This window comes from Zalophus californianus, chromosome 4 (assembly GCF_009762305.2).
Source record: "Zalophus californianus isolate mZalCal1 chromosome 4, mZalCal1.pri.v2, whole genome shotgun sequence".
In the NCBI taxonomy this organism is placed as follows: Eukaryota; Metazoa; Chordata; class Mammalia; order Carnivora; family Otariidae; genus Zalophus; species Zalophus californianus.
Genome location: NC_045598.1, coordinates 75,341,278 through 75,362,439, shown reverse-complemented (window position 1 = coordinate 75,362,439; position 21,162 = coordinate 75,341,278). Strand labels below are relative to the sequence as shown.

At 44.4% G+C, this 21,162-nt stretch overlaps 1 protein-coding gene across 9 annotated transcripts in view; it reads right to left on the bottom strand.

Annotated features, from left to right (window-relative positions):
- Window positions 1-21,162, bottom strand: part of LRRC8D (leucine rich repeat containing 8 VRAC subunit D) — a 113,501-nt gene that overhangs the window by 28,430 nt on the left and 63,909 nt on the right. The window contains exon 1 of one of the 9 annotated variants that reach the window (XM_027607287.2): window positions 21,132-21,155. The exons of the other annotated variants lie outside the window; for them this stretch is intronic. The gene's annotated coding sequence lies outside the window, so the exon portion shown is untranslated. Of the gene's footprint in view, window positions 1-21,131; window positions 21,156-21,162 lie in introns of those variants that run through there. 9 annotated transcript variants of the gene reach the window in all.

Here is a 21,162-nt window from a genome sequence, read left to right as displayed (position 1 = left end):
AAACCTCTAAGGAAGGCATTCAAATGTTTCTTACTGAGGGTACTAGATGAAGCTACTTAATTCTACTAATCAATGACATAAAATCAACTTAACAGTGCTTTGTGGACATATGGTCAAAGAGTTAGGAATAATTTAGGTCCCCTGTAAGGTTAAAAGGCCACTTTCTCAACTAACCAATCCTTGTAATCATAATTAATTAAAAACTAAAAACAAAAAGTACAGTGATATTTTAATAATTTTATAGAAAAAGTTTAAGATAGTGTTCAACAGGGGTGCCTGGGTGGCTCTGGCAGTTAGGCATCTGCCTTCGGCTCAGGTCATGATCCCAGGGTGCTGGGATTAAGCCCCGAGTTGGGCTCCCTGCTCAGCGGGAAGTCTGCTTCTCCCTCTCCCTCTGCCCCTCTCCCCTGCTTGTGCTCTCTCTTGCAAATAAATAAATACAATTTTTAAGAAAAGAAAAAAGATAGCATTCAACATTCAAATAATTCTATTTTCACTTAGAAGATTCTTTCATCCTTTCTTTTATCTGCCTAATTATACTGTGTGACGTTCTAGTATATTTGGTGCAATGATTTAGAACTCCTAGATTACCTGAGGGCCACAAACTATTCCAATTAGCAAGTTTCCAGACTGCCCTGCCTTTTACTGTTTTGTAATAAAAGAAATAATGCAACTAGTTTATGTGCCAGGACAGCTATTACTGTAGGCTCATACAAAAGACAATTTAACAGTTAATCCTTCTAAGACAGCTTTATGATAAAGGTGACTCTAAAAATATCAGGTTGTTCTAGGAGAAACTATATTGAAAGTTGATCCCATTTTCCCAAAACAGTGAATTCTTTGGGTACCCCAAGTTCTATTTCTAGAAGCGACAGGAAAGTTCTGGTAGGACTCTAGTTCTGGCACTGACTAGCTATTGGATCCTAGCAATCTCTAGGTCTTAGGTTCTCCATCTGTAAAACAGTAAGACTGTATCAGATTGTCCCTTCCTGACATAAAAGTTTAAGATTCAGTTCACACTTAAAATCCAAACTCAAATATATCCTTCCACAGAAGCCATCTGCCTCCCATTCTCACCCTGAGGCATAGTCAGCTGCTCAGGGTAGCTGAGTCCCCACACTACTTTACTCACTGTTCATTAGGGTAATCATTAGTATGTAAGTATTTGTTTGGCCAAGACAGTGTAAGTTATTCCAGAGGAGAATCTATGTCTTACTGATCTTTGTATATCTGTCATATAACAGGTTCTAATTGCTTGGTATACAAAAGGTATGCAACAAATATTTTAAAAATCAATTCTTTGAACCACACTATCAAGCAAGCATTCATGTGGTACCTCCTTTGTTTGGGCTCTAGACCACATTCTGGAGATGGACTAAAGTTCCCAACCATAAAGTATTTGCAATTTAGAAATAGGACAATCATGGGTGATGATGATTAATAATACAAGTTTAGTGCATTTTAAGTCATAAGTTTAAGTGAGTTCTGTAGAAAAAAACATGCTCTCAGAATTTAAGATATCTAAGACCCTTTGATGCTTTAACATTTTATGACCCACCTTGCAGAGCCTTACCATTTTTCCCTCCTCCATTCCTCTTCTATATGATGGGCATGAATCTATGTCATGCTCATTTTTTAAAAAAAGATTTTATTTATTTGGGAGAGAGAGAAAGAGAGAGAGCAGGAGCAGGGGGGAGGATTAGAGGGAGAAGCAGACTCCCCGCTGAGCAGGGAGCCCGATGTGGGACTCAATCCCAGGGCCCTGGGATCATGACCTGAGCCGAAGGCAGACGCTTAACTGACTGAGCCACCCAGGTGCCCTGTTGTGCTCATTTTTAATGATTCAATTGTTCAGAAGAAAAAATGATCTCAAAAGAGTAGCGACTGATTCAGGGCTGGAAAAGACTTAGACACCTGAAGATAAGCAGAAGAAAAAAAAGTTTAGGAAAGATTAACAAACATTTTTAATGGGGTGCTGTAAGTCAAAGCGTGAGGTTACCGCAGGCCAGGGCACGGAAAAAAAAAAAAAAAAAAAAAAGGAAGCAAAAATATATGTTTTTTGGCCTGGAAGGGTTTAGCTTTCAAGTTCCCAAACAAAATTTCATGTAGCACTTGTCGGTTCTCTGGTATTTATTTTTCTTGTTCATGCACATCCCTGGCGGTTAGCAACAAAAGGGAGTGAAGGCTGCTGGTACTGCTGCATAAAGGCTCGGGAGAAGACAGGAAGCCAGCACCTGAAGGATGGCCAAGAAGCCCTTTGGGACGGACCCTTTGCTGGCAGCTCACAGCAGCCTCTCTGCAGGAATAAATGCTGACAGGTTTCCATGGAGGAGACTGAGTGACCCACTCTTTCGCGTGTTTTTCTAAAGTAACACCCAAATCAAGATAAGCTGGGGTACGTATTATGAACCCAGATTCCTGGGCTCTACCAAGACCTATCCCTTTCTACATGAGTACCCCCTCCCCCGCCCCCATCTGTGAAAGAGCCCCTGAGAGGCTGAAATACAATGAGAAGTAAAGCAAACTCAATGCAGCTTGGGACTCTTACCAACAAGGCTGAGCTGAGATGACTCAGCAGGTTAGAGCCATGACCCCTTTACTTCTGGACTCATTATTCTGGTTCTTATCCAGTGGCTACTACAAATGCACAGGCACGGATTGGTCTTACTCCAGAGCCCATGTGAGAACAACAATGGAATGGCTAACACAGCTTGGCACAACACATGGGCAGCTCTTCCCGAAGAAAGCCAGCCCCGGGTCCTGGTGGACAACCAGTTCCCCAAAGTCTGGCTGAGAACACTAACAAAAAGGTCATGGTCCACCTTAAATTCTACAAAATTCTAGTCTTTAGAATGGCACAGACGTTGGGGAAAATAGGAAAGAGAAGTTGGGTGGGAGGCGGGATTGTGGGGTTCTGTCAGTGATGTGCTACAAATCAATGAAAAATCAAAATCCAAAGCTATGAAATTAATCATGGTAATAATAATAATATTAAAAATAGTAAAACTCCTTCCAATGACTATTTTTTTCTATTCCTCAGCAGCTGCAATGCACTTGCTTCTATTCGAGCTGAGTGCTGCCACACAAGGTACTTTGTTTCCTGCTTGTTCACCTCTGGGCTAAGTTATATACACCACCAGATGTATGTAAGGCAATACGGTTTGGCTCTTTATGAAAAGGAATTAGTCCTCTCACTATTGTTTTTGTCAAATGAGAATGATTTTTTTAAAGCCTGAAAGTGGTGCTTGAAAGAAGCTTCAGGTGTAGGAAGGAATCAGAAGTAAAAAGGGATGGGGGCCACATAAAATGTACCCCGACTCCACATTTAAAGCTCTAGCTAAAGGGTGAAGAAGTGCAAAGAAGGGCAATCTCAGGTTCAATCACACTGACAGATACCTTATCTCCCTTCCTCACCAAGTGTTCCTGGTGAACAGGGACAGGTCTAATCCACCCTCGGAGACACCACGGCAGGTGTCTCAAGAGGACTTTTATTTACTCTTCTCAAAATTCCCCACAATAACAAATCAGGCCTCTCCACCTTCTCCTTCCCCCCCTCTTCCCTTTGGGATCTGCCTGCCTGCAGAGACGATGCATTCTGGATTCCTCTCCTGCTGGCTTCCGCTGTCCTGCTCTGCCCGGGAAAGAGTACTCAAGGATGAAATTTCAAAAGGCCCACTTGGCTGCAGACCCAAAGCCACGTTCTCCAAAAAGTATTCTCATTAATAAAGATGGCATCTTGCTGTCCATCAGCCTGACTCCTTTGTCTTTCTCAGTGGCTTTTTGATTTGGGGAATGGAGGAGGGGTTATTTCTGGGTCCCCTCAAACCTCAAGAGTGGGTAGGTCACCTTGTTTTGTCTACAGTATAGTTTTTAGCAACTATTTATTGAAGATGTATGTACAAAATCGCGGTGAGAAGGAAGTGAAAATAATCTATCTGGTCTTATTTGTTCGTGGGTGGTTCTATGGCCATATCCCATCCCACCAGTTTCTTGGGAAGGTAGTCCAAAACATGGTATCCAAATTTTTGTGAAATCTTGGAGGGAAACCATTCATCTAAAATATATTCAAAAGAGAAACAGCTCAATCAAACATATTATTGATGACTTAGCACATGGGAATAGGTTTCTGACATATGAGGAGCAGTTGAAACACCTGGAACTTTCTTCCAAGTATTTTAGAAGTCAAATGACAAAGGTGAAAACTTAACCCTTAGTATGATTTCTAGAACCATGACAAGCAAAGATACCAGACAGCTAACAAAGTGATTTTTTTTTACATTTTTTTTAAAGATTTTATTTATTTATTTGTCAGAGAGAGAGAGACTGAGAGCACAAGCAGGGGAAGTGGCAGGCAGAGGGAGAAGCAGACTCCCTGCTGAGCAAGAAGCCTGATGTGGGACTCGATCCCAGGACCCTGAGATCATGACCTGAGCCGAAGGCAGATGCTTAACCGACTGAGCCACCCAGGTGTACCAACAAAGTGATTTTTAACATGTGTCACGGTTGCAGTGCATCTCTACAAACCACCCTGTGAAGTAAGTATTATTCTCAACCTCAAGTTAGGGGAGAAAACTATGTTCACAAGTGGTTCACCTCGATGCCCACGATTACTCAGCTAATTAATGTTGGCAGCACTGAGACCCAAACCCAGGTCTTCTGATGGTAAAACCTACGTGCTTTCTACAACGTCATGATGCTGGAACCGGGATGCTAGGGTGTCTACACCCTCCCGTGCAGTTTCCCAGAGACCTGGGCAGCAAAAACCAAAAGTAACCTGGAGCAGAGAGAAGAACAAGCTAGCTCACTGAGGATAGATTCCCCTGACTTCTGTATTCCTTCTTAGTCCTTTTAAGGAAAAAAAGTAAGTGAACTCATTTCATTTTATTTCCTTCCTTCCCTTCCCTAGGCCTGACCCATAGAGACACAGCCCAGGAACCAGACCAGTGGGAAGCTGATATCTCTAAAAACAGTTTCACATCTGTTAAATTATAGGATGCTCCATTAATTCCAAAGAGAAGCCGAGGGTCCAACTTTCTCAAATTCCCCAGTGGTCAGATGGTCATTACCATCTGTGATGAAAACCGCAGCTGAGCCTGGGGACTCTTGAAAGAGCCAAGCTAAGGGTGAAATGCTCTTGGCTTTGAAGGAAGCATGGGCGGAGGAAGATAAGGGGGCTCCTCCAGAGTGCGCCAAAAGACCTCTCTCTCTGTTTACATCCTGTCCCCTCACTTGAGTTCTCGAGACCCCACCTTCTCTGGTTTGTCCTTAGCAAAACAGCAACAGGCTTGAGTCCTGAGAAGGGGGAAGTTGGGTGGTCTCAGGCTAAACTGGGAGTTCCAGGATGATAATTACTCTTAGGGACAAAAACAACGAGTAACTGGAGCCTCCCAAGCCACTAAATAAATAAATGACTAGTGGATGTCAGATACCAGAGTTATTATGATCTTAAAAAGTATACTACGTTTGGAAGAAATCAATTCAGAGGCAACTATAAAATTTCTGGGCTCAATCTGAGGCATCCAATTAGTCTTCAGGGGCGCCTGGGTGGCTCAGTTGGTTGAGCGTCTGTCATGATCAGGTCATGATCTCAGGGTCCTGGGATCGAGCCCCTCTTCAGGGCAGGGAGCCTGCTTCTCCCTCTCCCTCTGCCCCTCACCCCTGCTTGTTCTCTCTCAAGTAAATACATAAACTCTTAAAAAAAAAAATTAGTCCTCAGAACTCCATTCAAGGGAAGTAGCAGACTGAAATGTTCATAAAGTAAGAAACTCCTTTTTAGGAGTCAGGGTTATCACCACTATTACGAATGTCAGCAAACACCCCCAAAAGTCAGTGGTGGTAAAGAAGCAGAGGAAACAATGCTTAGCTTTTGTAAGGAAACCCTCTTTTTTAAAACAAATCAATAAACCAAACCAGAATGCTGAAAAGACACATTTCAATATGTGTAACTGTGCTTGCGTGAAGAGTGAGAGGTAAGATACCTAATACCAGCCTTTCTGGCCAATCCTGCCATTTCCCTCAGTGGTGAGAACAGTGTCACCTGAGTGGAAATTACACTTGGCAATGTGAGACTGTGTACCTCATTGAAAAGGCATCCCTATCAGACTTTTGTTTTGATCAGATATAGGGTAAAAAAAAAAAAAAAAAAAAAAAAAAAACCCACGAAGAGGAGAATGAAAAAAAAAATGGCATTACAGAGAAAAGATACTATCTAATATATTTAAGAGGAAGCTCTTTCTTGTCAACAATTCAAACCACCTTCATCTTGACGGAAAGAAACTCAGTATCAGTTCTTCCTCTCCTCAAACACAAAGCACTACCACTTTTCCCATGCTGTTCGCAGCTCACCAGACCTCCCCAGCTCCTCTTCCTTTGAACACATAGTACAGTGTCATGGTACAGGGCTCAGAAAAATCCCACCGCGAGAGTGAAAATTCTGGCTCTGCCATTTATTAGCTGTGTGACCTTCAGGTTGGTTACTTAACATCTCTGTCCCTCCCTTTCCCTCATCAGTAAGATGGAAAAAACAGCACTCATCTGAGGCTGTGGTGAGGAGTTAATGAATCCGGACAGGTACACTGTAGCACGGTGCCTGGCACGCTGTAAGCACTCCATACATCTAACTTTGATGGTGACGGTAGTGATGGCAACAATGACAATAAGGACATGTGCTTAACCAGACTGTGGTGAAAAACAAGGACCTGGGGGACCCCACAGGTTCCCCAGGCAACCACGTGGAGAGTCCACTAGAAAAAAAGCCCTCTTATTCTGTGGTCCCAGGGGACTCAACTTGACTCTTCTCAGTGGTTCCCGTGGCTTATCAGAAGGAGCAGGCTCAAAGGACCAAAGCCAGGGCAGGAGAGATATGGAGGAACAGAGACAGAGTGCTTGAGTCTGGAAGAAACCAGTTTGGGGCAGCTCTGAGAAGACGTAGCAGCCAACAGTTGACAATCATGGGATTTAGAACTTAGAAAGAAAGTAACAGGCCAGTCAGATAGGCACATTTTGTTAATATGGCAAAACTCTCCACCACCTTTTCTTCAAGGTCCCTTCGGCAGGGAGCATCTTCCAGAAACTGCTCTAAGTTCCTATAGCACTCCTTCACGTTTTTATGGCTACTTTTTCCATGGAATCGTTCTGGAGCATAACTGATGTCTCAATTTGATTGTAATTTCTGGAAGGAGGTATGTGTGTGGCTTATACTCTTGCATCTCTCTTCCTGGCCTATGTCTGTCCCAAGGCCGAACCCCCACCGTGGACATTTTCACCTGGAAAGTACACAGTGCAGTGGAAGGCTCTGAGCGAGCAGGTGCTACAGAGATACCTGTTACGATACTAAAATAAGCGCACACGTGGCTAGTCCAGAGTAAAGGGCACGGAGCAAAGCAGCGTACTTTTGCCTTTACCTCTCTGAGGCTTTCGTGCAAAGGCTGAGTCCTGGAAGTTTAGCGGTAGAAGATTAAGCCTTCAGTGATCCTAAATACTGAAAAGATTACAGAGTTCCCCCAAGTAGAATTTAAATTAAAATGACAAACCATAAAATACTAGGGAAGTCCAGCAAAAGTCTGCTTTTCCCCCATGATGGTCACTTTGATATTTTTTTTTTTAAAGCAGTGAGTATCAAATTCTTTTGAAAACATTTTCTAGTGGTGTCTTTGCTTTGCAGGTGCCCTAAACGCATGTTTCACCTGCCTACCTGGTAATCTAGCCCCACCTGGGCACCGAAGGATTCCCTCCAGACACTGAGAGGCAGGCCTGAAAGAAGGGAGTCGGGCAAGGGCAGGTGGGTAGAGAAGGAAGAGTGAAGAAGACAGTGGGAACCGAAGAGATGGCAGCTGGAAATGGGGCACCGACGCAGCTCGAGGGAGGTTTGCAACTTCGATTCCTGCCAGCTTCGATCTAGAGAGGATTGCAGAGAACCTTCTCCTTTTGTGGGAGAGAAGTTACAACCCACTGGTGACAACCTACTCAAGGCCAAAGCTGCCAGTGTGGGGCAGAGCAGGAACTGGAATGCGGGTCTCCCGCTGTCTCGTGGGAGCCCTTCCCACTTAGTAGAGCCCCTCCTCTGGACACTCATAGGCGCGGGGGATCGGGGCTCAGAGAGGCAGCTGAGAACTCAAGAGGCCATGAAAAAGCGCTGCGGTCTCCCCCATGCCTCAACGCCACGTGTTGTTGACACTCAAGGGAAGAGGCAAGAAAGAGTAGGCCCCTGGTTATCACATTTTTCTGATGAAGCCATTTGCCCTTCTGACAGAATTCCCTGGACTAGAAATGCATGGGCACAAGCTGTTTCCCGGCCAGGAGCAAGTCTGGCTGGATGGGGCCCAGGCTTGACAACGGAAGGCATGAGAGCACACAGCACAGAACGGGGCACCATTTACATTCCTGGTGCCTCTACTGCCTCCACTGGCCATCGCTGAAGAAACGAAATCACTGCTGGATGCACGGCTTTGTGGGTTTCCCGATTCCCGAGGGAGTACAACTGTGAAGGACGCAGGGTGAGGGTAGGACACGTGAACCAGATGAGGGGGCTGCTTTAAGAACAGTCTTGAAAGGGATAGTGTTGTGGTTTTGCTGGCTATAAAATTGGGGCAGACACAGAAAATTACTGTGAGGCTCAACAGATGCTCTTGCTCAGTGCTCTGCATGGCTTGTGGACCATCTCTCGGTTTAATTACAATTAAAAGACCTCCTGCGCTATAAAAGCTTTCTTTATGAAAACCAGCCTCCTTCCTCTGAGAGAGACTTTCTGTAAGTATCACTATGCTGCAATGCCCACCTCAAGTGTTAAACATATACGTGGTACCTGACCTGGACAAAGCGTTCTTTTTAATCTCGGGGTTTTGCTGATGTGCATAAATCGCTCAGCCTCGTTCCTGTTCCATATCCCAGACACCTACACAAAATCAGGCAAATGAGGAGGAAAACAGATGACTACATCTCTTGCCTTCTTTCTTCCTCTGAACCCTCTCAAAGCACTCTATGTAATAAAAAGGTCATTTCTCCCTAGGGAAAGCAAAGGGGAACTGAATACAACACTTACGAGCATTAGCATCACAACATCCCCCTCCTGGGTCCCCATCCGCACGCCGCTGCCACTCTGTTCCCTCTGCTGGGAATATCCAGCTTTCTCGGACTCACCTTGACTTCCCCTTGGTCGCCCATCAGCACCTGTAGGAAGCCTTCCCGAAATCTCTACGCCAGCAACCTACTCCTTCTAATCCTTCTCTGAGGCTCTCAGAGCATCCTGTGCATTTTGGAGCCCGCGCACCCTTTTACAATGATCTGGCTTTGAATCTATCTTCTTGACGGAGCTGTAAGATTCTCCAGGGCACGGATCGTTATTTATTCATGCTTGTTTCCCCAAGGACGAGTAAGAGCACCTGGTACACAGCAAGAGTGCAATACATGACGCCATTGTGAGGCATTGTCACACACAGTCTTTACCTGAATTCTTAAAGTGACACTTAGGCAGGAATTGCTAGTCTCATTTTACAAAGAAACCGAGGTGCAGAAGGGTTTTATAGGCTCCCCAAGGCCACCAGTTCTGGTACCTTCTGGCTCCTGGCTAGATTTGCGCCGGCCCGCACTATCATCAGTTAACGATACAAGCTCTATGGAGACGATAAAAGAGAAAGCACCGATCGTCTGATGTAGGCATATATGCGGTGACCTGTACACTTGAAGAAGAGATACAGAACATTCAAATATGGATAAAATCATTGTTCTGAAAGCAGGAACACTGATCAGATCCAGAGACGGAACTCACACTTATTCTTTTCTCGAGGACCTTTCTATCCTCCAGCTCTGTAGAAATGTCTGGTGGATGTGAACGAGACAGACAAAAGTGCATCTGATTAAAAGGTCATGAGACAAACCGTCTCTGGTTCAACTGCCAAGGGGGCCTCCAACATCTTGAAAGAGCTGGACATCGGGGGCGCCTGGGTGGCTCAGTTGGTTAAGCGACTGCCTTCAGCTCAGGTCATGATCCTGGAGTCCCGGGATCGAGTCCCGCATCAGGCTCCCTGCTCGGGGGGGGGGAGGTCTGCTTCTCCCTCTGACCCTCCCCCTCTCATGTGCTCTCTCTCTCATTCTCTCTCTCAAATAGATAAATAAAAAAAAAAAAAAAAAAAAAAAAAAAAAAAAAGAAAGAGCTGGACATCGGATGGCAGCAGCAGCTAGAAGGCACCTGGATGTGGCTGAGTCACCATTAGGGCTCAGAGGAGCAACTATAGGTAGGAACTGTGGCTGCTAGCGGGACGGGGCTGGTTTGGGTCTTTGACCCTTCATAAATTACCCTCTTAAGTGCACTTGAAACCCTCCTCAGCTGAGGAAAGCAGTTTCAGCACAGCTGTACCCTAGAAAAATGTGAGGGAGCCTCTAAAGTGTGCTCAAGGCCGGGGCCCAAGCACAGAAGTGCTGACTTGTCAGGCTGGCCCCAGCGGGTGGGCCTCATATCTGCATCGGAAGTGTTGAAAAGCTCCTCTGCAGGGGCGCCTGGGTGGCTCAGTCGGTTAAGCATCTGACTCTCGGTTTTGGCTCAGGTCCTGATCTCAGGGTCGCGAGATGTGATCTCAGGGTTGTGAGATCGAGCCCCGTGCTGGGCTCTGCGCTCGGTGCAGAGTCGGCCTAAAACTCTCTCTTCCTCTCCTTCTGCCCCTCCCTGCCACACTCTCCTTCTTAAAAATGAATAAATAAATAAATAAATACATCTTAAAAAAACAAAAAACTCCTCTGCAATTCCAGTGCACAAAGTGAAGATGACAAGCTCAACTAAAACGTCTTCTGGGCCCTTCCTTTTTTCACGAGTCCATCAAAGTTTAAAGCACCGCAGTGAACAGCTAGCTGTTCAGCACTCTGGGGGTACTGAAACCATTTTTGCATTACTTAAAATCAACAGAACATTCCTCTACTATATCCCTGAGAAATTTTCCAGCCTCTTCTACTCAAACATTTTCAATGACAGGAAAAACTTGCTACCTTAAAAGGCACTTTGGAATTATATGCTTAGAACAGGTGAATGTTACAGTACATAAAGTACAGATCTTCCTCAATTTAGGATGGGGTTGTAGCCCGATAAGTCCACTGTGAGTTGAACATATTGTAAGTCAAAAATGCATTTAACAGCGGCACCTGGGTGGCTCAGTTGGTTAAGTGTCTGATTCTTGATTTCAGCGCAGGTCATGATGTCATCAGGGTCATGAGACTGAGCCCCACATCGGGCTCAGTGCTGGGTGTGACGCCTGCTTGGGATTCTCTCTCTCCCTCCCCCTCTGCCCCTCCCCACCTCCAAAAAATAAATAAATGAATGAAATGGTTTAAAAAATGCATTTAATATACCTAACCTACTGAACACCACAGCTTAGCCCAGTTTACCTTAATTGTGCTCACATTAGCCTATGTCTGGGCAAAATCAACGAACACCGAGCCTATCTTATTATAATAAAGTGCTAAAGATCTCATGTAATTTATTCAATACTGTACTGAAAGTGCATGGCTGTATGGGTACAGCATGGTTGTCAGAATATTGTGTACCCCCGTGATCCTGTGGCTGACCAGGAGCTCAGCTCACTGCCCAGCATCATAAGAGAGTATTGTACCAAGTACCACTAGCCTGGGAAAGATCTAAATTCACAATCCGAAGCACGTTTTCTACTGAACATGTATCACTTTTGCACCACTGTAAAGTCAAAAAAATCATTAAGTTGAACCATCATAAGTCGGGGGTAGTCTGTGTATCTCAGTAAAACTATTGTGTGTGTGTTAAGTGGCCCACAGCAAATGATCTCTAAACTTCAATTGCCTGGGGCGCCTGAGTGGCTCAGATGGTTAAGCCTCTGCCTTCAGCTCGGGTCATGATCCCAGGGTCCTGGAATCGAGTCCCGCCTCAGGCTCCTTGCTCAGCGGGGAGCCTGCTTCTCCCTCTGCCTGCCGCCCCCCCTTGCTTGTACACATGCTCTCTCTCTCTGACATATAAATAAATAAAATCTTTAAAAAAAATAAGATAAAATAAACTTCAATTTCCTGATCCAAAGCAAGTGAGAGTATTTCCTTTGTAGGATTTGTGAGGATTGGAAAGCACCTAATATCTGGAACACTGTAAGATGCTCAATGACTAATGCTTCCCTTTCTCTCCCTGTAAAAGTGGAGTGGAAGTCTTCACCCAAAACCCTTTTTTGGGCTAAACTTCGATGATGTTTAGAATCCACGGATACTTATGACTCCTCATTAGGCTGTAGTTTTTCCATTCCTCACCATCTCAGTTCTCCTGCTCTGAAATCCTTAGATTTGGCTTTGTTTTTCATTTTTTTAAGTAAGCCCTACGCCCAAGGTGGGGTTTGAACTCATGACCCCGAGATCAAGAGTTGCAGGCTCTACTGACTGAGCCAGCCAGGCGCCCCTGAAATCCTAAGAGCTGACAAATGTTTGTGGTGGCATCACTTCCAGAGCATCAGTGGATTCTGGTACCCAGGCATACCATCAGCTGCTTACTCGTGTTAAATAGTTTACAAGTTTTAGGAGCCCAAGACTCCCCCCAACCTCCACACACATACCCGGTATCAGTTGCCTACGGGCACTACACCATGTATGCAGGTTCGGCAACATTTTGGAGAGATAATGAGTCATCTTTATTTAGCTCCTCAGGAGTAAGTACAGGGATAAGGTGGGAATTCCTTCTGTTAACTGCTGCACCAGGTGAGGTGGCCTCCGATTATACCCTGACTATGTTGTTCCCTCGCTGTAAAGCTCCAGGACCGGACACACACCATGCTGCACCTTACCCCATCTCCCCATCTCTGACACTGTCACATTTGCCCAGTCCCTTCTGATCTAGGATTCTGGCGTGGCAGCATAACACTGCGGAAATAAAAAAGATGTGGTGAAGACAGGTTCCAATCATGGCACTCTCTCTCACAGCAAGTCATGTGACTTTGGGCAAGCCGTGTAACTCTGAATATCAGCACCCTCCTCTGAAAATGGGAACACAGCACTTTTCTACCGGGGTCACTATGAAAATTAAAGGATATGTTACAACAGAACATAAAGCCCGATGCCTAGTACTTAATAGGTATCCAACAAGTAGAAGAGTAATTATTATCATCAGCACTGTGGTATGGCAATTTCTCATTGTTACACTGGACTCTGTCCTGAATGCTAATCTATTTGGCTAGGGCCCTGACCTCTCTGCTTAGTTCTTGCCACCTCTGTCCTCCAGGGGAGGTAAAACCTGGTCCCTACACAGAAGCCTTCCCCACCCGCTACCCTTCTTCACATCCCCTCTCCCCACAAATCCCCAGAGCGTGGACTTGTGGACTTTTCAGCTCCTATCAGCACCTGCTGGTGTATAAATTGAGCTGGGAATCAGGAGACCTGGACCCGAGGTCCTTCTCAGCCACTAGCTATGTGACCTTGGGTCAGCAACACAGATTTCTTGGCTCTCTGTTTCCCCTACTGTAAGATGAGGACATTAGACAACGTGATCTCCAAAGCCTCTTCCTGAGCCCTCCCCACCACACCCCTCCCTCTGGGCCTCTCCCCAGCTATCCTTTATCACTCCCAATTCATCACCCCTTTGCCTTCCCACCCACCAAAGGGGGGGTCCTTGAGTAATGACCCTCCCCCCACACTCTGACTTCTGCCCAAGCCCTGGAAACATACTATTAGTGGCAAAGAATTGATAACAAGCCACTTAAGACATAGATTTCTGGAGGCCAGTCAGGAAACTAAAACTCATGTATCACATTATGTTTATGAGAGAACGTATTCATAAACTACACTGAGATTATATTAAGATTATAATCTCTACTAATGATTCCAACAACTGCCCGTTAAAAGAAAATGTAATATATATACTATGTAAAATGTTTCATAAACATTTTCTGGAACACTTTTCTTTTCCTGGTATTTCCCGTGGAAACACTGCCACCCCCTTCCCCACCGGGCTGGAGATGATACTCTGCACTGTCAAACTCAGAGACATTCTATCCTGGTCTCACAAATTACACACAGATGTAAACTGCTTTAAGAAACCATGATAAAGTAAAGAGATCACTAAGATCGCAGAAAAATTTAGAAGTGATTATTCCTTTCTTTTTAAAGAACTTTTTTTTTTTTTTAAGATTTTATTTATTTATTTGACAGAGAAAGACATAGCGAGAGAGGGAACACAAGCGGGGGGAGTGGGAGAGGGAGAAGCAGGCTTCCTGCTGAGCAGGGAGCCCAACGCGGGGCTCGATCCCAGGACCCCGAGATCACGACCTGAACCCAAGGCAGACGCTTAGTGACTGAGCCACCCAGGCGCCCCTTTAAAGAACTCTTTTAGGGTGTCTGGGTGGCTCAGTCGGCCAAGCATCTGACTTTTTAAAAATTTTATTTTATGATTTTATTTATTTATCTGAAAAAGAGAGAGAGAGCATGAGCCGGGGGGGGGGGGGGAGGCAGAGGGAGAAACAGACTCCCCGCTGAGCAGAAGCCTGACACGGAGCTCAATCCCAAGACCCTGGGATCATTACCAGAGCCAAGTCAGATGCTTAACCGACTGAGCCATCCAGGTGCCCCAAATGTCTGACTCTTGGTTTCAGCTCAGGTCATGATCTCAGGGTCTTGAGACAGAGCCCCAAGACAGGCTCCGAGCTCAGAATTTGCTTAAGACACTCTCTCCCTCTGTTCCTCTTCCCGTGCACGATCTTTCTCTTGCAAATAAATAAATAATGAATAAATGTTTACCAAAAAAATAAAAAAATAAAGAGCTCTTTTAGGGCATCTAAAAATAATTTCACTTTTAAAAGTTCAAGGCCTCAACAACTTTTCAGAAGCTCAATCACTCTATAAAATGGAATTGATCATACATGAACAGAAACTTGTAGATACAAAGATATTTTGAATAATTTTTAAAGTTACATAAGTCAAACTTGTTCACATATAAAATTAGAAACTAAAGATACACCAGGAAAATGAACAGCTACATCTTTATATATATATGTTTTTCAAACCAACATATATGTTACCTAGAAGATACATGTACTACATAGAAAAATTTCACTACACACATACTTATACACAGTTTCTGAGCTTGCTAAGGGCTAACTCAAGTTGCCTTTGAGATTTAAGCAGATGGCTGGAATAAAATCACCTGCCCGTGAATTTTTCTAAGCTGTTTATTTACAATAGCTTGAAAAAATATTCCAAGTCTGCCAAGTTTGTAAATACACAGAGATTTAAAACTTTTGTCAAATAAGAGAAACAAATTTAAATGCCATCTAACCAGATGTTTACAATTTATTCTATGAATATAGAAGGCTTATCTTTTTGGGGGAAAGTAATGTAAAGGTCCTCATATGCTCCTAGAATGCTGAGTTACCTATTTAGGAATATGTAATAATTTTGCTTCTCAAAAATTTTCACTGTGTTAGCACACATGTTGTTACCAATGTCCCAGCATACCTATCCGTCCTCAGACGAGCAAGTATGGGAGTTAGTCAATACTGCTCTGGGTAGCCACTGAAACACCAGCCTGTCTGCTGAGCGATGGGTGGGCGGGCTGGAGGACATACCTGGCTGCTGGGGATTAACAATGAAAGAACACGAGCATGTTGCAGGGAATACAGCTTTTTCCTCTTTTAAATGCATGGTTCTTTCTGAACTTAATAGAACTTTCCATAACCTGTAAGCCAAGAGCTTCCTCACTATACGGGATAGCTTGTATCCTGAGGGAAGGAAGGAGACAACTCTTTAAATGGTTATTTATCTTGCCTTTAGGAAAATATACTTATGTCATTCACATCCAAATAAGGGTAAGTATCAATTATTTTTCCACACCTCAGCTTACTTTAATATTGTGCTGCTACTGCCCCCGAACTTTGTTAGCATTGTAAACAAAATAAGAACAAGCAGGTGGTGAACAAGGGCCTGAGAGGTTCTCCCAGGCCAACCGACGAGAAAGCCTTAAATGCTAGTGCACAGGGTTCTCTGCCCTGTTCCTCTCCAGGCCCACATTTAAATCGGTGATACTGCTGCAGAAAAAGTCATGACTGCACAAAGCTTAAGAAGACAGCAAAAGAGAATTAGCAATAAAAACACCTCAACAGGCTGAAAGAGGCCAAAACAAAACAGGTTATATTTAGTAGGAATCAAGTCAAATAATTTAATTCAAAAAATTCCAGGAGCACAGATCAGGGTAAAAGAACTATCTTAACAGTTACCACACTAATGAGAAAAAGACTTTGATGTTCTCATAGACTGGGAGCTTAACAGGGGACAAAGATGAGACTGGCCACCAATCAAACATTACCAGACAGACAAGGACTGGGACAGGGGAGGAGGTGGTCCCCCTAATCTTCGCACTTGTCAGATCGTGCCTGCCATTCTGTGTTCAGTTTAGTTCTGGGCATCAAAGTCCAAATGTGACACAGCTATCAGATGAACCAGAGCGGTGAAGGGTCTAGAAAGATTAACTCGAAAGCATTTAGTGAGTACTATAATTTGTACGCGGTATTATAAAGTGTGCTAGTACCCAGGGGTGATAATGAATGAAAATGATAACAACGAAAATAACTAGCTTATCTTATCCCAAGCGTTGCTCAAAGCACTTTCTAGGTGTTAATTCATTTGACCAGACAACTGACTTGCTTCTTGGTGATCTTCCAGATAGCTGAGGTTTCCCCATTTCTGCCCAAGTGAACAACCCCTATATTCAACATGTTGTATTTAATCACTTATTCTTCCATATTTTCTACCATGTTTCCCCCATTTTCTTTTGTTAAAAATAACATTTAAATAAGCACCAAACTGATATACACCCATCACCAACTGATTTTTTAAAAGTGACGTTTTGCTTATAAAGTTAGTAACACTGAGCAAAGAAAAGTCGGAGAACAAAGACACAGAGAGAGAAGTAAAAGAAAAACAAATCAGATGATTTTCCGACCTTTGTTACCACTTGCGGAGTTCCCCTCCACTTTCTGCTGTGAATACATTTGTGGTTTTCATTTTACATTGAAGTTATCATACTGCATGTGCATATTTGTATTTGACCTGGTTAACCTGACAAGCATTCTTCCCTTTTACTAAACAGGCTGTTATTGTCAACTTATGGGCTGTGAATATACCATATGTTTGGAGATAAAAACTAAGAAAAATGTTTCCTCATTCGTCCCACTTTAAATCACTCATTACTAAGAGCTTTTAAGGTTTCTGAAAAAAATGTCCTTGTCCTTGGAGATGAATACTAATAGAAAAAGAGGAGTAGTCTCTTAATCGCTACATTTAATGAGCACTTATTGGATAAGGAGAAATTTTACTGAGTGAGCTAGACTACAAGAGTTACTAGATCCTTTTTCCACTACTTAAACCTCTAAGAAAAATCCTGGGTAAGAAAGAAAATCCTAAATGTAACTGCTATCTCTTAGGCAGTGACAAATCACAACCCCTCTTGAGGCTCTCGAGAAGAGAGCCTCCCAGTCCTAAGGCAGTCTCTCCTCCTTTTCAATGAATTGGCAAAAACAGAAATCTTAGGCTACTGAAATTCCTACTACTTGCCACAGATGAGGCGCTATATACCTTAGAAAATGGGAGAGAGAAATTCATCATGGATGAGGTATGACAGGGAACAGACTGTCTCCCGCTCTGCTTTCCAATACCTCTTCTTATGGAGATAAAGGGACAGAAGGAAAAATGCAAGTCAGTCTATATGTCCAAAAAAGTACCTGGTTACACCTGACAAAAAATAATGCAAAGGAGTCTGGAGAGTGAACTTAAAACGGCTTTTTGACTATTCTGCTTCCACAGCTTGAGAGCTGAAGCCACAGTTCATGGTGCTGAGGTTCCTGGCACTCTTCCCATGAAGGGCTCCGCACACAAGGTCTTTGCTAATTCCTAAGCGTGATCTGCTTACTCCATCTAAGTAAAAGGTTAAGGAATGACAGTAAGCCTAGCAATAGTAAAAATAAGGATTCTCTAAGAGGTTTAGGAAAACGTTTCTTAGTGCTATAAACAGGAAACTTATTATTGCCTTCTTGCTCTTTCCAAATCCCCTAATTCAAAAACATCTTCCTCTGGGCACTTGAATACTCTGGTACTAACCTTACTAGGATGTACTGATGCCATTATGAAGGTAATATATCCCCCCAACCCTGTCAGAAAATTAATTATCAAGGCAGAAATGAAATGGAGAGCAGAGGGCTATGTGTCAAGGTATTAAGCTCCTCATCATTTTTTATAAGAAAGATGTATTTCTGGGCCCTCATGTTTCTTTTATGACTGATGATGCATGCATATTTTGAAATACAAACAATGCTGTGTGTGCATTTTAGGCCGAAGGAACAGCATAAGCAAAGGCACAGAGGCAGGACAGAGTTCATCATATGCCTAAAGTTAAGATGCCTGTGTGACTGGAGCACAAAACTGTACTGAGTCATACGAAATGAAGTCAAAGCGTTAAGGTTTAGCTAGATTTCAGAGGACACTGAAATCCAAGAGAGTTTGGTTTTATTTAGTACGGCAACAGAGAGACCGTGCAAACTCGTAATAACATGGAACAGCTTTGGAAAGCAGAGTCACACCATGATACATGAGATATGAGGTAGTGGCGATGCAGGGGGTGTTAGAGATGCTGGAGCCTGGCTGCTGGGTTGTTGTCAGTGTGTAGTTGTAGATGAGGTCAAATCTGTTATCAGTGGGACTGAGAAAGAAAGAGCAGGGGCACCTGGGTGGCTCGGTCGGTTAAGCGTCTGCCTTCGGCTCAGGTCATGATCCTGGGGCCCTGGGATCGAGTCCCGAGTTGAGCTCCCTGCTCAGCAGGGAGCCTGCTTCTCTCTCTCTCAAATATATAAATAAAATCTTAAAAAAAAAAAAAAAAAGAGCGAGCAGATGTGCTGTCTCGACACAAGAAACACAGGTGGGACCATGTGACAGTGTGGAGGAACAGAGGTGAGGACAGTTCAGTGATGCCAGGATCTGCCAGCACACCACCACGTCAGCCATCTTGGTTAGGCATTATCAGCCGCCGTGCCCTTCTCTGCTTCAGGCCATGCCTGACAAGCGGTGCGAACCCCATTTCTTTCTGTTGTCACACCAACTCTGAGGGGAATCATCACTCCACTTTACAAAGAGGAGGCCTGGACTTAAAGACACTGAGTGCCCGCTGAAGGCCACCAGCTGGAAGAGCTGGGATTTGAACCCCTGTGTGCCTACTCTGTGGCTCTTATTCACTCCACTGCTTCCCCCTCCCCCCACCTCCATCAAGGCTTCGAGAAACAGAAGCCACCTGCCCTTCACCACAAACCGTTACCTAACTGAGCACAGTCTCCTATACACTCAATAGCTGTTAATTATTTTCCTTTCACTAGTTTACAGTATAACATCACGTATACGATTTCTGATACTTGGTTGTGAATATATACGGCACTTGGGAGCTCTAAAGTGCTGAACAGATGTTAGGTATTATTTTTATTATTATGTGGGCGTTTTCCTTCAGTGACTAATGTCAGGAAATAGAAAGCGCTCCATTACACACAGAGTCTATCTGGTCTACAGCCCACCCTAAAGATGAACTTATTAAGGCTTACTGTGAGGTCATTTTCCTTTATACCAAGATATACAGAACAAATGAAGAATCTGTGTTCACCTGCTCGGGATTCTTACAGAAAGACCCATCTGCAGTCTTAGGTGCAGGCTGTAGCACGAGCAGATGCTGTTCAAACAACATGCCCTACTTTCTTCGGCGATGACAAAGAGAAAAAAAGGTTAACATGAAACACTCGGAACTAGCTGGTTTGTTTTCCTATAAACTTTACCTACAAAGTATTAGTAATGAGTAAGCAAAAAAATGGATCAAAGTAGCCACACTGGGCGGGGCTTAGATGTCCCCCTCCCCCAGCTGGGTGCTGGCACAGGGTGGCTGGCTGGGCTTTCAGAAAGCACCCCGCTTTTCTCCAGTCCCTCACAGGCTGCTAGTGCTGAGCAGGATCTCAAGAGTGCTGACAAAGAAGGTCATTAAGGCCCCGAGGGATGAATGTACAACATTCTGCATTTTATGCCCAATTGTCTACCACCTGAACGTGTTAGAGGCCACGGAACACAGAAGGGGTGTAGAATTAGTCTCCTCTGGTTTCCTTTCTTGTCCCCCTGCCCAGCTGAAACCCCACGGTTAGCCATTTTATGTGTGGCCTCAGAGGCTCAGAATCTGCAGCCACGGCCAGCTCCTCTAAGAGCATCTCTCTCGGGGAGGTGGGAGGGGTTGGGGGGTGGCAGGGGGCTTTGCTGAGGGTGTTGGGCACCTGGGCTGACAGGGCCGCCAAAGGCATGCTGCTCATCTCACCCTCCCTTAGCATCTCACAGTGACCCTGTAACCTTAGAAAACCCTCCTTCTCCCACTAGGGCCCTTCTCAGCCTCCAGTCATGGCTGCTCCGCACACCCCTCTAAAAAATGCAAGCCTATTTTGATCCTGCAGCCCCTCCAATTTACCTATCAGACTGCCACCAATGGTAGTTTCTGAGAGTTCCCTCCGGAGCAACCCTTTAAAAACTTCTGTGGCCTACTAAACAAAGTCTAAACTCACTTGACTGGCTGTCCATGTCCCACCGTTACCTGCTCCCGACCTTTCTCATCTCTCCACATTTCCCCATATGCCCTGTGCTCATCACCAAACAGAACCCCTGTTGTTTCCTGGGCTTAACGAGTGGCTCCTGCCATTTCCCACGTTTGGAATATGCCTTGGGGCACCTCCCCTCTTCTCATGTGGAACTGCCACCTATTTTCCCAGGCCTGGCTCAAAAGTCACTCCTTCTGAGAGAATGGCTCTCTATTTAGCAACAAGTTAATTTCTGTCTTGCAAAGCATACTTACTGATTCATTAATTCAACCAACACTTATCAAGCACTTGGGCACCAGGTACATTGCTGGGAATAAAAAGACACTTAAAATCAGAAATACAAGTTGTCAAACAGCCGTATGTGCTTCTGGGGGAGGGGAAGGGGGGACTGTGGCTTCCCTTCTTCCCACTAGTCCATACACTCCCTGATGATGGGGTAAGAACCCTCTCCTTCAGTATCTCCCACAGCACTTAATACCATCTGTGGACTCACAAAACTCTCAAGCTCTCTCAATTACAGAATGTAAATGTACTGCAACTTACCTGCCTATCCCTGAGCAGACTGACAGTAATT